The sequence below is a fragment of the Vitis riparia genome, chromosome 18 (genome assembly GCF_004353265.1).
Source record: "Vitis riparia cultivar Riparia Gloire de Montpellier isolate 1030 chromosome 18, EGFV_Vit.rip_1.0, whole genome shotgun sequence".
In the NCBI taxonomy this organism is placed as follows: Eukaryota; Viridiplantae; Streptophyta; class Magnoliopsida; order Vitales; family Vitaceae; genus Vitis; species Vitis riparia.
The window spans coordinates 37,432,889-37,449,389 of NC_048448.1; the positions used below are offsets into that span (position 1 = coordinate 37,432,889).

Consider the following 16,501-nt stretch of genomic DNA (forward strand, 5'->3'; position numbering starts at 1 on the left):
AACTTGCCTCAATAAAAAGGATGCAAAGATTCACCAATCAAGCATTAGGCCCTAGACTAATCATTTGAAGGTTTCACTTAACAATGTAACCCAAGGATAAGGCATTAAATTGTGTAATTTTTCTATAATGAACTAGTTTACAAAATGTTTAATGCTTCAAAAGGGATAGCTTACAAACTAAAGAATCAACGCCAACAACTTATTAAAATCTCTGCCATAATTCTATTTTTAACTCATTTGAAGTACTTCTCAAAATGTTCCAAAGAAAAATATTTGAAATTATAATGTTATACCTTTGAGATTCTATCTCTTTTTTACAACAACAAAAAAAAAAAAAATTCTAAAGTACACTATTGAATAAAGTGTGAGTCGAAATTGACACCACTTTAATCAAAATTTAAAACTGGCATGAAATGTTTGACTTGTCTTGATTATCCTGTTGATATACAGTGGGTATCAAGTTTTAAGGTTTTTGCAATCCCGCGAACATAAGCTATCAAGTTTTAAGGGACACCCAATAGTGGGTAGTTCATTCATTGCATTTCCCTTTAAACAAAGCTTCGTCGGGATTGCATATCCTGTTGACATTTCCAGCAAATAGTGGGCATCATTGCTTTACCATGGTTCTGTTCATGATCATGGCCATATATAAGATGGATCCCACCGATTCCCACGCTCCTTCACTTTCTTGCTTTACCATGTAAGTAGCCACAAAATGAAGCTGTCAACTGCCTCCATTTATTTGAGTAATTCTATAACACTCCAAATTAATTTTAGGGGTAAAATAGTAAATTAGAAATTAATAATTAAATTAGGATAAAGAGGTCTTTTCATTTTTAATAGTTTTAGGTGTAAATTAGATTTTATTTTTTATTTTTTGTCTTCTTTATTCATAAAACTCTATTAACAATAGAGAATTGGAAAATAGGGCTGAAAGTTTGGAGGTCTAGGTTTGAAGTCCAGAATTTTTAGGTAAGATTTTAATTCTTAAATTATTATTTTAGATTTGTTAATTAGTTTCAAATCTCAAAAAAAAAAAAAAAAAAAAAATCTTCAAAAGATTTCGATCTATGCCGGGGTGAGTATATTTGAATTTTTTTGGATCAAAATATTGAAAATTATGAATATAGATTGTTTTATTAATGAAAATAGAAAAAAAATTGAAATTTTGAATTAATAGATCTAAACAATGGAATTTAAAATAAAATAAAATAGGTGTGGACCCCGCATTTCGGCTCAATGCGTTTCCCACTCGAATGGCGAGCTCGATTTTTATTCGAAAAATGATTTTTATTGATTAAGAAAAATTGACTTGGAGTCGCCACTTATTTTTGTTTTATTTTTAAAGGGTAAACAAAATAAGAAAGAAAACCCTAAGTGCGACTCTTTATTTTGGAAAAGGTGATCTACGAAAAACCGGATCGGGTTCGGGGGTCAGGTTACTTATTGGGAAGGTACGGTAAAAGACCATAGCACCCCTTTAAGTCCCTAAAGTCGGGTCTCTACTAATAAAATGAAGCTGACGTGGCAATTGACGAGTAAATCAATGAATATCCCGAATGATCATGCACACATAAGAGTCGAGACATGTATAGACAATGATTAAAAGGAAAATGGGTACATACTTGGGCAACGAGCCGCCATGCGCTATCAAGAAGTGAGGTCAGTGCACAATTAAGTAATAATTTCGAGCATTCCATAGAACAAAATAAAATCAATCATGCATGGCAAATAAATTAACCAATCAATCAATCAATCATCAAAATCACGTATGTGGGGCCCCCACCAAAGCCCATTTATTTTAGCATGAATTAATTTCGTAAATTCCCTTAATTGGAATTATAGAAGTCAATCCTTATTTATTTCAAAACATTTTTTTCATAAAAACACGGATGTTGTGAAAATTGCGTGCCAGAAAGAAAGATGGCAGCAAAGTTTATTGAAGGGTAGATGCTTTGAAACCTAAGAGAAATGTTAAAGGTGAAAAACGGAAGAGTTTTAAAAAATAATAATAATAATGAATAAATAAATAATAAATAGAAATGAATAAATAACATAAAATAAAATAAAATGATAATAGTAACTATTTTAATAAATATGTATATATACATACATATATATGTAATAATAACTAAATAGGCAACAAATAAATAAACAATGAAATATAGAAAATTTTCTTGAAGTACGGGACTTTGGGGGAAATTATTTGAAGAAATGGGAATATGGGAATTATTTTTAAAATAAGAATAATAATAATGAACAAACAAATCAAATGGATAACTAGGTAAATAAATAAAAGTAGGAAAACCATGTGCATGCCAAAGGTGGCCATGCAACTAAAAAAAACATGTGAAGGTGGGTCCAGATGAAAAAGTCTTTGATTATGGCTTGGAGGTGAGTGAGTTGGGGCAAGTCCCAATCAGTTACAAGCCTGCCTCGGCCCACTACTGCGTCCAGCTCTTGTTGGACTAGATCCAGCGTTTCGGGGTGGCAAGTGGACCTTGCAATGGCCCACTCTACGTCAGCATTATACCTCACCGAGACCATCTTGCTGAGTGCGTCTACATGACGTACGTTCAGAACCAGCAGAGCTGCTGGTCTCGTGCTCCTCCACGATGGTGCCCGGGACAGCGTCAAACAGAGCATGGAGCCTCCTCATCTTGGAAGCCACACCCTATAGATCCTAACATCCCAGCGCCGACACAAAGTCGCCGATGCTGAAGGATCCGACCAGGATCATCAGCTCTACCGCCATCTCTTTGAACTCGTCGACCCTCGGTCTCCTCCAAACACAATGTATAGGGGAATTTCTGGCTCGATCTTTAACTCCTCCCAAATATTCTATTTCCTAGATGCTTAGGAGTCCTAGAGATCTTGAGTGGCATGGATGTGGTTGCTTGGCGTTCCGGTGATGGGCGGAGGCGTTTCGCCGCCGGTGGCAAGCCGCCGGTGTCGTTCGAGGACAGCTTTGCTGGCTTTATTTCTTTCTTAAATTCCTCAATCAACCCACTTTAAAACATCAAGAGTAATGGAGCACTCCCGTCCACAACATGGACAACTATATGGCCGGAAGTTACATGAGTCTTCATGTATGCACTTGGTGGGGTGAGGGATGAACGGCAAGAGGAGATGGGTTAAGCAAGCATGGAGGGCGCTTGGGGTGGCCGTATGCATGGGGCTCCATGCACGCGAAAGAGATAATGGAAATGAGGGGATGATGTTTCTGATGGGTAGTGAGGGTGAAAGAGTGGTGAGGAAATGGTATGAAGAGTGGAGAAGGGTGTGAGAGGAGTGACGGATGGCCATGCATGGGGGTTGATGTTAAGTAGAGAACGAGTAGTGAGAGAGAGTGAGAGGCATAGGCTAGCATTCTTGCTCATGGGTGGCATGGGTGATGGAAGCAGGGTGCTTGAGATGGGTAAGTGGAGTGGTTACAAAATGGGTATGAGAAGATGGTGAGGTGCATGAAGCGTAGAAAATGGGTATGAATAAGTCTAGAGAGAGAAATGGGTGTATAGGTGTGGAATGGAAGATTTGATGGGTATGAAGGAAACAGATATGTAGTGAGAGAAAAGGTGGATGAAAAGTGGGTAGGTCGGGTATTAGAGGATGGTGGGGTGCATGAAGGGTAGAGAATGGGTATGAAAGTTGATGAGGCCATGCATGGGGCTTCACGCATGTATGCATGAAGTGGACGAGGTGGTTAAGGAGAGAAATGGACATTGTCAATGGGCATGATGATGGGTTTTGACAGGTAGGAAGTAAGGAAGGTAGGGTGGTGAGGAATAGAAATGGCCATGCATGAGGTTCAGATGGGTTAATGAAGGGTGAACTTGATGGAAAGTGGACCTTTGGTTGTGTTCCCAGAACAGTTCATTGGCAAGTCATTCATGCTCATGCAATCCAAGTATCCGCTCCCAGACGTGACACCCTCATGATCGCCATAGCTGCAAGCTGGAAATCAAGCTTTTGCGATGCTTCACTGAAATTTGCTTCTCTCTCCTGTGATTGGTGGGACTCGCATCGAAGATCAGGAGGGAGGCGATGACCAATTCCAGTGGAAACCAGTGGAGAGGCCAGCTGCTGCAATCCGGCGGACTGGAGCCATCGCGCCATGACTGCATCCCCCACGTCGCTCGCAGGACCTACGGTGTGCGGAGTCTCACCGCTGAGGTGATTATACAGAGTAGTCACCACAGCATCACTCTGTTGCCTCCGATCAACTAGGCGGCGCTGGGATCGTCTCGAAATCAATGTTTGGCTCGAACAAGATTTATCCGGTGGAGTTGAAGGACCCCAATACCCATGCAAACACTGCCACAACTCGAAACCAATTGGATTTGCCCTTCTTCGACCAGGTAGTCTCTATAACCAGTGCCTTCATTTCCCTTACGTTTGACCTTTTTAGTCTCGGTATGGGTCCTCTTCTTACGCTACTTGGCGTCACCACAGAGGCGAAACACCCGGCGGAGGGTCAACTCTTTCTAAATATTATCAACTTCTGGGGTCCAGCCGTTCTCTAGCTCTTTGCTAAGAGAATGAGATGCTCTTTGAGCATTGAAAGGCACTGGACAGCTTGGCCAAAAACTCAAAAAGTCTCTGGTAGTTCCTGCACCCGTTTTATTGCCTATGGCATGGAACACCTGGTGTCGATCAAATGGAGCATAGGAAGACATGCATCAAGGACAATCCTCCATGCATCACCTCTTTGCTTAACAGCTGCTTTCTCAAGAACTAGGTCCAAGGCTAGTTCACCCTTCCGACTTTTGCAAGGGTTTCTCATCCAGGTCGCGGTATCTAGACTGATCCAGATTATGTCCAACGTATAAACACGAGAGTCACCTTTGATAATAGTCCTTTGTTTTGACAAGAATGCTGGAAAGGGCAACACTCCTTAAAAAATCTAGATATCAGACAACGCCAGACTGTGACTTACTGCTTCCATAAGGGTCTGCTTCTTAGCTTCTCGTACAGCTGCAACTATGGAATGGACTTGAGCTTTCCCGCAAACGCCTCAGCCCAGATGACCGGTATCAGGTGCGGCATTCAACGTTTCAAGAAAAAAAGAAAACTTGACAGGAAAATAGGTGCAAGAAAAACAGAGCACGAACGGAGAATTATCTTTTGGGGTCACAAATTAACAAAAGGTCCATATAACTCTTCAAATTGAGTTGAAGGATATGAAATAGTAACGGACAAATATACCCTTTAAGAACACATATAAAATATTTTATAAAATTAAGTTAAATAATTTTTTTTCAATAATTTTTTTTTTCAAAAATACTAAATTAAATAAAAGTAGTTTTCAAAAATATTAAATTAAATAATTTTTTTTCAAAAATATTAAATTAAATTAAAGTATTTAAAAAAATATTAAATTAAATATTTTTTTAAATATTAAATTAAATAAATTTATTTTAAAAATTATTAAATTAAATAAAAGTATTTTAAAAAATATTAAATTACATAAAAGTATTTTTTAAAAATATTAAATTAAATAAAAAATATTAAATTAAATAAAAGTATTTTTCAAAAATATTAATTTTTTTTTCTCAAAATCAACAAAGGGCATTTTTGGAAATACTGAAGGATGATATCCTTCAATTCAATTTCCATACTTTCATTGGGTCTTTGGCTCAATTTGAAGAGTTACATGGACCTTTTGTTAATTTGGGGGCCCATCTACCCCCAAAACATAATTCTCCCAAAAAAGAAAGCTGCCAAGTCTCACCCCATTCCATAGATGTCTATAGGAGGGGTTTGGGTGGAATCGGAAGAAAACACGGGCATGACATCTAAGAATAAATACAAATGCAATGATGAATCCAAACTCAGGACATCCCAAAATAGAAAACAGAGTGCACAAGCGGTCTTCAAGTGTCAAAGGAATCCACGAGTGATTAGAAACAGGGGAGGGCAGTTTAAAACAGGGGAAGCAAAACAAACTAAAAATAAAAAAAGCATACCTGGACCAAGAGCCTCCGGCTGAATGGATCTTCAGATCCTTTCCAGCTTACTCCCCCTCCTCTGCTCTGGCCCCCATCGCTTGAAGCCAAAAACCTCCTTTTATCTTCTCCTGTTTCTATCTTCCACAGCAAGCCACTACCTGCCTCCTCCTGTTCATGCATCAGCAAGTATGGTGCCTTTTACCCACCAGCATGGCCTGTGGCATGCCCATGTAGCTGATTTCCCGGGTATAGGGAAAAGGGGCCCCCCCACTTACCTCCGTGCTGCCCGGCTCCTCTAATGCTATATTAAAAAAACTAAGATCCCCCAAATGGGGGTCTACAATAGGGTTTACATAATCTCTGGAAGCGTGAAAAAAAAAAAAAAAAACAGGTTTTGTGGTCGTGTGCATAGTGACCATTAGGAAAAGAAAAAAAAAAAAAGCATGTGGGTATGAGAAGAGTTAAGTATATTAGAAAAAGAAAAAATAACAATAATTATAAAGTAATACATACTCTGTTGGGAGTGGTGTGAGTGAAGGACATATATATTTATATATATATAACTAATACAAACAAAGAGATAGAGTTGTTACGGAACATGATATGTTTGTTGGGAAAATCTGAAAGTATATAAATAAAATGAGGTAAAGTAAAATGTTAGTTTAGCTTATGGTATAATAATCATATTAATGATGGATGTTAAGTTAATAAATAGAATATAATTTAATTAATGAAATAAATTGTAGTTTATTTAACTTATGTTGTGTTCCAAGAAACAAATTGGGCAAAATAAAAAAAGTTTTATATAAATTAAAATTTTATTTATTTTACTTAAATAAGGAATAAATTAAACCGTCTTTCATAATTAAAAATATTAATTTGAATACATAAAAAATTTTATTTGTTCGTTCGTTTGTTAGGTTGAAAAAGAAGATCAACTCATAAGAAAAAACAAGAAAATTATGAGCATTTGTGAGATACCATCTCAAATTGTTTTAAAAAACATCCATTCCACCCGGTCCCATTCCCCCCATTATCCATAGGTGAGATTTATTTTTCACTTTATAAGTGAAATTATTATTAAAAGAAATATTTGTATCCAAAAAATTGAGACTTGCTAATAATATTGTGGATACGTTTATCAAGTTGGTAATAACAATCAAGTTCAAGTATTATTTGAACTTGATTAATATCATGAGAGTTTAAATGTCTTTCGGGTGTATGGCATCTGGTTGTGTCTATAAAAACCTAGTTCATAAGCACTAAATTGCTAACACTCTCTCTAAGTGCTTTCAGCCTGCTGCTTAATTAAGCGCTTTAATATTTATACACGATCAAGGGCTATCATTTTATTGGATTGTTGAGTAATGAGGCCGCTTGTTGAAGGAGTTTGAGATAAAACAATCTCATATCCATCATCATATGACTGCATCCCCTCCGCCATGAGTTGCCAAACCAAGCCTCCACCAATTCCTCCACTTCTTGCAAAGTTGTAGATGTTGGTATAAACAGCATTCAAAAATGAATCCCTTCCACTTGGATGATATCCCGGGTCTTTGCTCGATTTTCCAAATTCAGCAAAAACCATTGGCTTCTTTATTATGGTCCTTAAGTCTGTCCAGTGGCTCATTGTCCATCTTTGCATGAAAGCCATTTGCGAGCTATCATCTCTTCCTAACAACCTATGCAAAATTAAGTAAGCAACTGGTTAATTAGCTTTGACTAATAATGATATTTAATAGCCATAATTATTTAGCAAGTATTACTTTCCAAATATCAGGATATGCATGGATGGTTGTGAAATCAATTTCCTTAATTAGATGATTGCTAATAAAATCGGTGCCAACTTGGTCACCAGGGTTCATTGCCTTTATTAGAATATTATGACATTTTTGTAATTAGCAATTCCCAATTTAGTTGATATTGGTGGGTTTTTTTTTTTTTTTTTTTTCTGTTTTTTGATGAGCTGGAGTAGTTATTGTGGTTGTGAGACTCCAAGCTCCATATAGGTCACCATTTTTGTGCATCCCGGAACTGTATAGAAATCATTGATGTTTTCTTTTAGCCTTTTGTTTTCTTTCTCAATACTTGTAATATGGTATCAGAGAACTTTATGCTTCTGCTCATCTCTGCATTTATCTCCATTTTTGTCTGATGGCTCAAGGAAGACACGAGCTGTGATTGAATCCTTTGAACTATCACCGATGGAAGACACTGGGAGTCCATTTTATCTTCACAACGAAGATCACCATTTGATTGGGAATAATTACAATACATGGAGCAGAGCTATGATTATGACATTAACTACGAAAAAGAAAATCGGATTTGTGGATGGAACTATTCCACGTGCAGCGCCCAATGATATCCTCTTCAATGCTTGGAATCGTTGCAACAGCATGGTGATTTCGTGTCTCTTAAGCTCAGTTTCTCGGGAGATTGTTGATAGCTTAATGTATACTACAACAACCTCAGAGATCTGGATGGATCTACGCAATCTCTTTCGTCAGAGTAATGCTCCTTGGATTTTTTAGCTTCGTAAGCAACTCATTGCACTCTTGACATTAATACGTACTACACTTGGTTCAAGGTTCTTTGGGAAGGACTTAAAAACTTTCAACCATTACCAGTTTGTCACTGTGGAGGAATGCAAGCTTGGGTGGAGTATCAGTAGTAGGAACATGTGATTCAATTTCTAATGGGCTTGAACGACTCTTATTCTGCCATTAGCGAAGGTTTTCACACTTGTTCTTCAAGAGGAGAGACAACGATCTATCAATCAAGGTTTCTCTTCTTTATTAGAGTCCTTAGTTCTAAGAGATTCAAGTCAAGTCTCCACAAATGTTCATAATGGCAACTCTGCTTCTAAACCCAAGCATGAACGACCTCAATGTACCCATTGTGGGCTTTAAGGGCATATTATGGATCGCTGTTACAAGCTTCATGGGTACCCACTTGGGTACAAGCCCAAGTCAAAGAGTCAATTGGGCCAGATCCAAGCGAATCAAATCTCCTCACTTGTTTCTAATGAGCCAGCTGCTACAGATTTGACATTTGGTGCACTCCCTTGTAGTCAATGCCAACAACTCATTGCCTTGCTTAGGTCCTAGTTGTAGCATAGCTCACCTTCAACTGTGGAATCGCAACAACAGGGTGGCCCTTCCGTCTCCAGCTTCAGTGGTAAAGTCATTTTGTTTTCCTCTTGTTCTTCAATTCCTCTTAATTCTTGGGTCATGGATACTGGGGCAACGCACCAGGTTTGCTGCACTCTAAGTTTATTCAAATCCAGTTTTCTATCTTTCAATTCCAGTGTCACTCTTCCTAATGGGGAATCCGTAGTCACTACTCGTATACGATCCATAAAACTATTTGATCATTTTGTGCTTGAGAACGTCTTATATATTCCCCAATTTCGATTCAACTTGCTTTCCATTAGTGCCCTTACTTAGTCTCATAGATGCTTTGTTCAATTTGATTTTGAATCTTGTTTTATTCAGGACCATTTGTAGGGGAAGATGATTGGGATGGATAAACACAGGGGCAACCTTTACATTTTGGATCCAACCAACCTTTTTCCCATCTCAGGTGTTTGTAATAATGTCTCTAAGAAAGAACATGAAGTTTGACATTCCCATTTAGGACATCCTTCTTATGTTAGACTTAATGTTTTGAAAAATGTATTGCATTTTAAACAACTCCTTAATAAAACATCTCATTGTTCAATTTGTCATTTAGTAGAGCAGAACATTTACCATTTCCTAATTCTAATTCTGTGTCAATTTCTGCTTTTGAATTGTTGCATTTGGATATTTGGGGTGCTTTCCATTTACTAACCCATGCTGGGTTCCATTATTTCCTTTCCATTGTGGATGATTTTACTTGTTTTACTTGGGTGTATTTGTTGAAAGCTAAATCTGATGTTGCTAGCATTTTTCCTCCATTTTATAATCTTGTCCACACATAATATGGTGTTAAAATCAAATCAGTTCATAGTGATAATGCACCTGAATTAGCTTTCACAGATTTCTTTCATGACAAAGGGATATTGTCTTTCCATTATTGTGTTGACACTCCTCAACAAAGCTCTATTGTGGAACAAAAACACCAACACCTTTTGAATGTAACCCGAGCTCTATTGTTTCAATCTCATATCCCATTAGCATATTGGGGTGATTGCATTTTAACTGTTACATATCTCAGAAAAATGATACCTTCCCCTATCTTGTCTAATAAAACCCCTTTTGAAGCTTTGTATCATAAGGTTCCTTCCTATAGTCATCTTCATACTTTTGGTTGCCTATGCTATAGATCTACACTCACTCGTCATCGTGATAACTTCTCTCATAGGGCAATTCGGTTTGTGTTCCTCGGTTACCTTCCAGGCTATAAAGGCTACAAATTGTTAAATCTTGATACTAATGCAATTTACATTAGCAGGGACGTAGTATTTCATGAAGCTTTGTTTCATTTTTGGACAAATAACCAAGAACTTTCTGTTTCTGAGTTGTTTTCTGACAATGTTCTTCCTTCTGCACATAGGAGCACTTTTTCTTCACCTTTTCCTTTGGTCAATGATCCAACTCCTACTTCTCCCAAGAAAAATCTTGTCACTGCTCATTCTCACCCTTTTTGAGTCACAAAGCCACCCTTCTATCTCCGAGATCACCACTGCTATGCCATTGTTTCACAACCCACTCCTGTTTTGTATCTTCTTTCTAGTGGGCTTAGTTATGATAAACTCTTATCTTCTCATCGTGCCTTAGTTCATGCTATCTCTTCACATGTTGAACCCACTTCTTTCACCCAAGCTGTTGAAATTCTAGAGTGGCAGCAAGCTATGCAGGCAGAACTACAAGCTCTTGAGGTGAATGATACATGGTCCTTAACCACCCTTCCTCTTGGTAAATGAGCTATGGGATGTAAATGGGTTTACAAATTAAAATTTCGAGCTGATGGTACACTTGAGCGTCATAAAGCACGCTTATTGGTAAAATGATATACTAAAAAAGACTCTGTGGATTACGTAGATACATTTTCCTCATTGGCTAAATTGGTAACAATTAAACTTTTGTTGGCTTTAACAGCTATTCATGGGTGGCATTTCATCCAATTGGATGTTAACAATGCTTTTCTTCACGATGATTTAATTGAGGAGGTCTACATGTGCTTGCCTCAAGGATATTCCCATGAGGGGGAGACTCCTCCTCCTAACACTGTTTGTAGGTTGCACAAGTCAATTTATGGCCTCAAACAAGCTTCAAGACAATGATTTGCCAAACTTTCAAGAGTACTATTAAGGAAAGGTTTCACTCAGTCATCCTCAGATCATTCATTGTTTATTAAAAATAATGTTGACTCTTTCATTGCAGTTCTTATGTATGTGATGATATCATTGTTGCCAACAATGATTCTAACGGTATTGCAAATCTCAAATGCTTTATTGATTGTCAATTCAAGCTTTAGGATCTTGGACAACTCAAATACTTTCTTGGTCTTGAAGTAGCCAGGTCAAAGAAGGGAATCTCTGTTAGCCAAAGACACTATGCCCTTCAACTACTCTTAGAAGTAGGATTTCTGGGCTGTAAACCTGCAACTATCCCCATGGAAACTAACATTAAGCTTATTCAAGATGATGGAGAGCCACTCGAAGATCCTGAATTGTACAACGCTTAATTGGCAAGCTTTTATATTTGACAATTACATGACCAGACTTGTCATATGCAGTGAATCGACTTATAGTCAGTATCTTGCAAATCCAAGGACATCTCACCTATAAGCAGTTCATTGTGTTTTACAATATATCAAAGGAACTGTGGGGTAGGGTCTTTATTGCTTTTCATCTTCAACAGTTCAACTAAATGCTTTTGTAGATTCAGATTGGGCTGCTTGCAAAGAAATGAGGAGATCAATTAGTGGTTTTTTGTGTATTTCTTGGAGAGTCACTGATTTCATGGAAATCAAATAAGCAAAGCACCGTGTCTCATTCATCTGTAGAAGCAGAGTATCGAGCAATGGCTAATGTTACTTGTGAACTGGTTTGGTTGATTTCTCTTCTTCCAGATTTTCAAATTAAACACAAGCAGCCACCAATATTATTATGTGATAATGAAACAACACTTCATATTGCAGCCAATCCCATGTTCCATGAACAGACAAAACGCATTGAGATCGACTGTCATCTTGTGCGAGAGAAGATTCAAGCATGTTGTCTTAAAACAATGCATGTTTCATCCAAACACCAGGTTATTACTAAAGCATTGTTTCTAGCTCAGTTCAAGTTTTTGCTCAACAAGATGGGAATTCACAATTTGCATTCTCCATCATGAGAGAGGGGAAGGGGGGTCGTATTAGAATATTATGACATTTTTGTAATTAGCAATTCCCAATTCAGTTGATATATATATATCTTTTGATGAGCTGGAGTAGTTAGTGTGGTTGTGAGACTCCAAGCTCCATATAGGTCACCATTTTTGTGCATCCCGGAACTGTACAGAAATCATTGATGTTTTCTTTTAGGCTTTGTTTTCTTTCTCAATACTCTCTGTTTATATATATATATATATATATATATATATATATATATATATATATATATATATTTTTTTTTTTTTTTCTGTTACTAAATCTCCATAGAATCCTTCCATGCCTACTGTCAACAGGTGTTTGTTATCAATAGATTTAACATAGGTTGCCATTTCTTGAATCCATCCCTGTCATATTGAAAACATAATTAGTTAAAGGAAGCACTCAAATTAAGTACAAACATAAGCACCAAAGGCTGCTAATGTGATAGGTGTGCAGAAAGGCTCACATTCAGGGTTTTTCCAGAGTAATCAACTTGGCAACGTGGTTCATTTATTGGTTCCCATGCCATGATAGTTAGGTCATCCTTGTAAGCAACTCAAGTGATTGTATTGATCCTTGTTAGCAGTCTCTGCAAGAAAGTATCAAAAGCAAGTTATTAGCACATAAATATTGATTCATGGTCTACTAATTATATCTTAAGGAAAGCAAATGTGCAGTATAGCAACATTCCATGATGAAAGCTCATGGTTTGGACTCTCATGAAAAATTTAACCCTAAAGTTAGGTGTTCATAGTTGTACCTTGACATGGTTCTTATAATAGCCTTTGACGACTTCATTAGTGTAAAAATCGTCTTCCTTGTTCATCGGGACACCAGCACTTTTAGCCCAATTCACATACTACGGCCTTCCTCCGAAATCTTTGTAGTTGTTGCTTAAACTCGATATCAAGCGGACTCCATAGCTTTTTGCTTCCAAGATCACAAAATCAAGTCCTTGAAAATTTGTAAAATTCAGTCATGCAACCACTACTACAACTGCATTTGTGCCTAAAATGTTTTTCTAAATGCAAAAATATGGGCATTTGGGACTAGTACAGACCTTAAAGGCGCGCTCATCATAAACTTCGGGAGATATCTGAAGAGCTTGATTGCTTCCATCACTGAATGCCCATGTCCTATAGACACTGAGTCGTGCAGCCGCAGCTGCAACCTGGCCAAACACCTCAGTTATCTTATTCCTTTGGCTTGGGTTGGCTGCTACTTTCATCATCCATTATGAGTTAAACCCATTGAAGAAGAAAGGGGAACCATCCAGGACAAATTAAGTATTTTGAGTTTGAACAAATCCTAGCGATTAACAAAGCACTCTAGCTTCACAGACGAGGGCTACAAGAAGGAAAAGCCCCGAAAGGAGGCTGCTGCTACGGTAGTATGCCATTATACGAAATGGGTTTGGTTTAGGAATTCTTGTTCGTTTAGATGTGAGGAACTTGCATTGAGTTTTTTAGTTATTTATAGACAGAAAATGAGGAGAGAAGTGTGCTAATTTAGGAATTTAGTGTGGGTGTGGGCATATGATTGATGAGATATACAGTAGTTGCAAAGGCGTAAGTCCAATAAGTTAGAGAGCCCTTTGGACACCGCTGTAATTATTCCTTCAATTGTTTAATATGACCACGAGATGGTTTGGCATAGGTATTGATTAAGGTTTGCCATGCATCAAAGGAAGTGGCGGTGCGGGCAATAAATGGTTGTAGTGAAACAGAGATAGCACCAAGGAGAGATGGTTGAGTGCCATCGATGAAGTGATGAAGATCATAACCTTCAAGAAGAGATTGGATTTGAAGGCTCCATGTGAGATAATTTGTGGATGACAATTTGGTGATATTTGAGAGATTGATTGTAAGGAAGGGATGGTGAGGATCTTGGGAGTGAAGCCATTGAGGAGAGTGGTTGTAGAGTTTTTCGGGGAAAAAAAAGAAAAGAAAATACACCCAAGAAGATTAGGCTTTGATACTATGTTGAAGTAAAGAGAGGATTATTGAGAAACAATGACTTGATTTTTTCATTGATTAAGAATAAATATATATATATATATATACCTAAAAGACAAAAATAAGAAACAATCTACCCAAAATACAAAAATAGGAAACAATCCTAAAATTAAGAGATTACAACAAAAATAGGAAATTACAACTAATTAGAAGAATTTAAAAAGATAAAGAAAATCTATTGTAATGAATTCTTTAATACCTTGTTAGCACTCTCTACAAGAAATTAAGCCAAAATTAGTATAAGAAATCAAGTCATTAGGAAAAACAATGCCGGCCAGACTCCTCAGCAAATCTAAGTTAGGTATTTATAATTTGTACCTTAATGTGGTTCTTATAGTAGCCTTTGACGACTTCATTAGCATAGAAATCATCATCACTGTTCACTGGAGCACCAGCATTTCTAGCCCAATTCACGTACTGAGGCCTTCCTCCAAAGTCTTTTTTGCTTCCGAGATCACAAAGTCAAGTCCCTGAATATTTGTTGTCATATTTAAGTATCAAAAGAGTTAGTAAATTAAATCTATACATAAATGCACAAAAAAAAAAAAAAAAAAGATTTCTGGAGATGTTGGAACCTGAAAGACACGCTCATCATAAACTCCAGGAGATATTTGAAGAGCTTGGGTGCCTCCATCGTTCAATGCCCATGTCCTACAGACACAGCCGTGCAGCTACAGCCTGGCTAAAAACATCCGACACTTTGCTCCTTTGGCTTGGATCTCGGCCACGTTCATCATCCAGTATGAGTTGAACCCGTTGAAGAAGAAAGGGGAACCATTGAGGATGCATTGAGAATTTCGAGTTTGAACAAATCCCGAAGATTGAATCACTCTAGCTTCACAAGCTAGGGCAACGAGTAGGAAAAGCATTGAAAAGGAGATGATTCTACTGAAGCAGGCCATTGTAGTAACTGGGTTTTGTTTTAGGAATTCTTGTTGGTCTGGATATGAAGCACTTGTACGTTGAGTTTGCTGCTTATTTATAGCCAAAAAAAAAATGGAGAGAGGAATTTGATAATTTAGGAAAGCTTTTAGCAGAGGAGAGGCTGCGTCATATTCCATGTGAAATCATGAGGAAAATTGGGAGGTGTAATCAATAGAGAGAGATTGTGAAGAATGAAAAATTAGAGGAAGAAGATATGGTAGTTGAAAGTGTTGGTTAAAAGTTAGTTGAAGAGAACATGGAATTGTTAAGGCAGTAATAATTAAAGATTTAACCGAAATTCCTTAAGATGAGGCTCAAAATTTGTTGCTAAGTATAGCAAATATGCTGCTGATGGTTGCAATCCATGTGGGCTGTTAATGACAAAGCCATCTGCAGCCTACCAAGAAATTAAAAAAACTGCGCGCCCCTGGATAACCTCATATTTCCTTCAGAAGTTGTTACTTTATCTATCACACTCACATGGTGCGAGGCCAACCTACCTTCACAATGATGAATCAACACATGGGAAGTGTCACATGACTAGAACATGGACTTAATTTGGGCATATGATCAAATAAATATAATATCTTAATATGTACTTTGCAATGGACTAATATATATATTAAAAAGCTTTAGTTCAAAACTCATGTGACCATATGAGATGGCTGAAGTACCATTTTTAAATCTTTTTCAGGGAATGTGGGAGTTATTCGAGGGCCATTTTTAAATCTTGAGAGGCTGCAGACAGCCATGTCATCAACGGCCCACATGTATTGCAACCATCAGCTGCATGTTTCCTATGTTTAGTAACATATTTTGACCCCCATCTCATCTCAATGATCCTATACATATATATATGTATATACTAAAATTATTTGTTGAGGCAGTCATGTGAAGCTGATTTCACACCATGTGATCATATGAGATGTATAAAGTGCAACTTTTTGGGGGAAAGGGGGAGTTATTCTGCCGCCATTTTTAAATCTTGAGGGGATGCAAATAGCCATGTCATCAACGGCCCGCATGTATTGCAACCGTCAGCTGCATGTTTCCTATATTTAGTAACATATTTTGAGTCTTATCTTAATGAAGTTGCTATTGAATCTTTAATCACTGATGCCTCAACAATTCCATGTTCTCTTCAACTAAAACTAACCAACACCTCAACTGCCCTATCTTCTTCCTCTATTCCTTCATTGTTCACAATCTCTCTCTACTGATTACACCTCCCAATTTTCGTCACCATTTCACGTGTAAAAGCTTTCCTAAATT

At 37.4% G+C, this 16,501-nt stretch overlaps 1 long non-coding RNA gene and 1 pseudogene across 2 annotated transcripts; one reads left to right on the forward strand and one right to left on the reverse strand.

The window, feature by feature from the left end:
• Positions 1 to 7,180: 7,180 nt before the first annotated feature.
• LOC117906317 lies at positions 7,181 to 13,689 on the reverse strand (annotated as a pseudogene).
• On the forward strand, positions 9,017 to 12,474 carry LOC117906318. Of its 2 annotated transcripts, none has more exons than XR_004649792.1 (2): positions 9,017 to 11,985; positions 12,075 to 12,474. It is a non-coding gene; the product is annotated as an uncharacterized LOC117906318 (long non-coding RNA). The 2 variants fall into 2 exon arrangements; XR_004649791.1 differs by having other exon boundaries at positions 9,017 to 11,980.
• Positions 13,690 to 16,501: the final 2,812 nt, after the last annotated feature.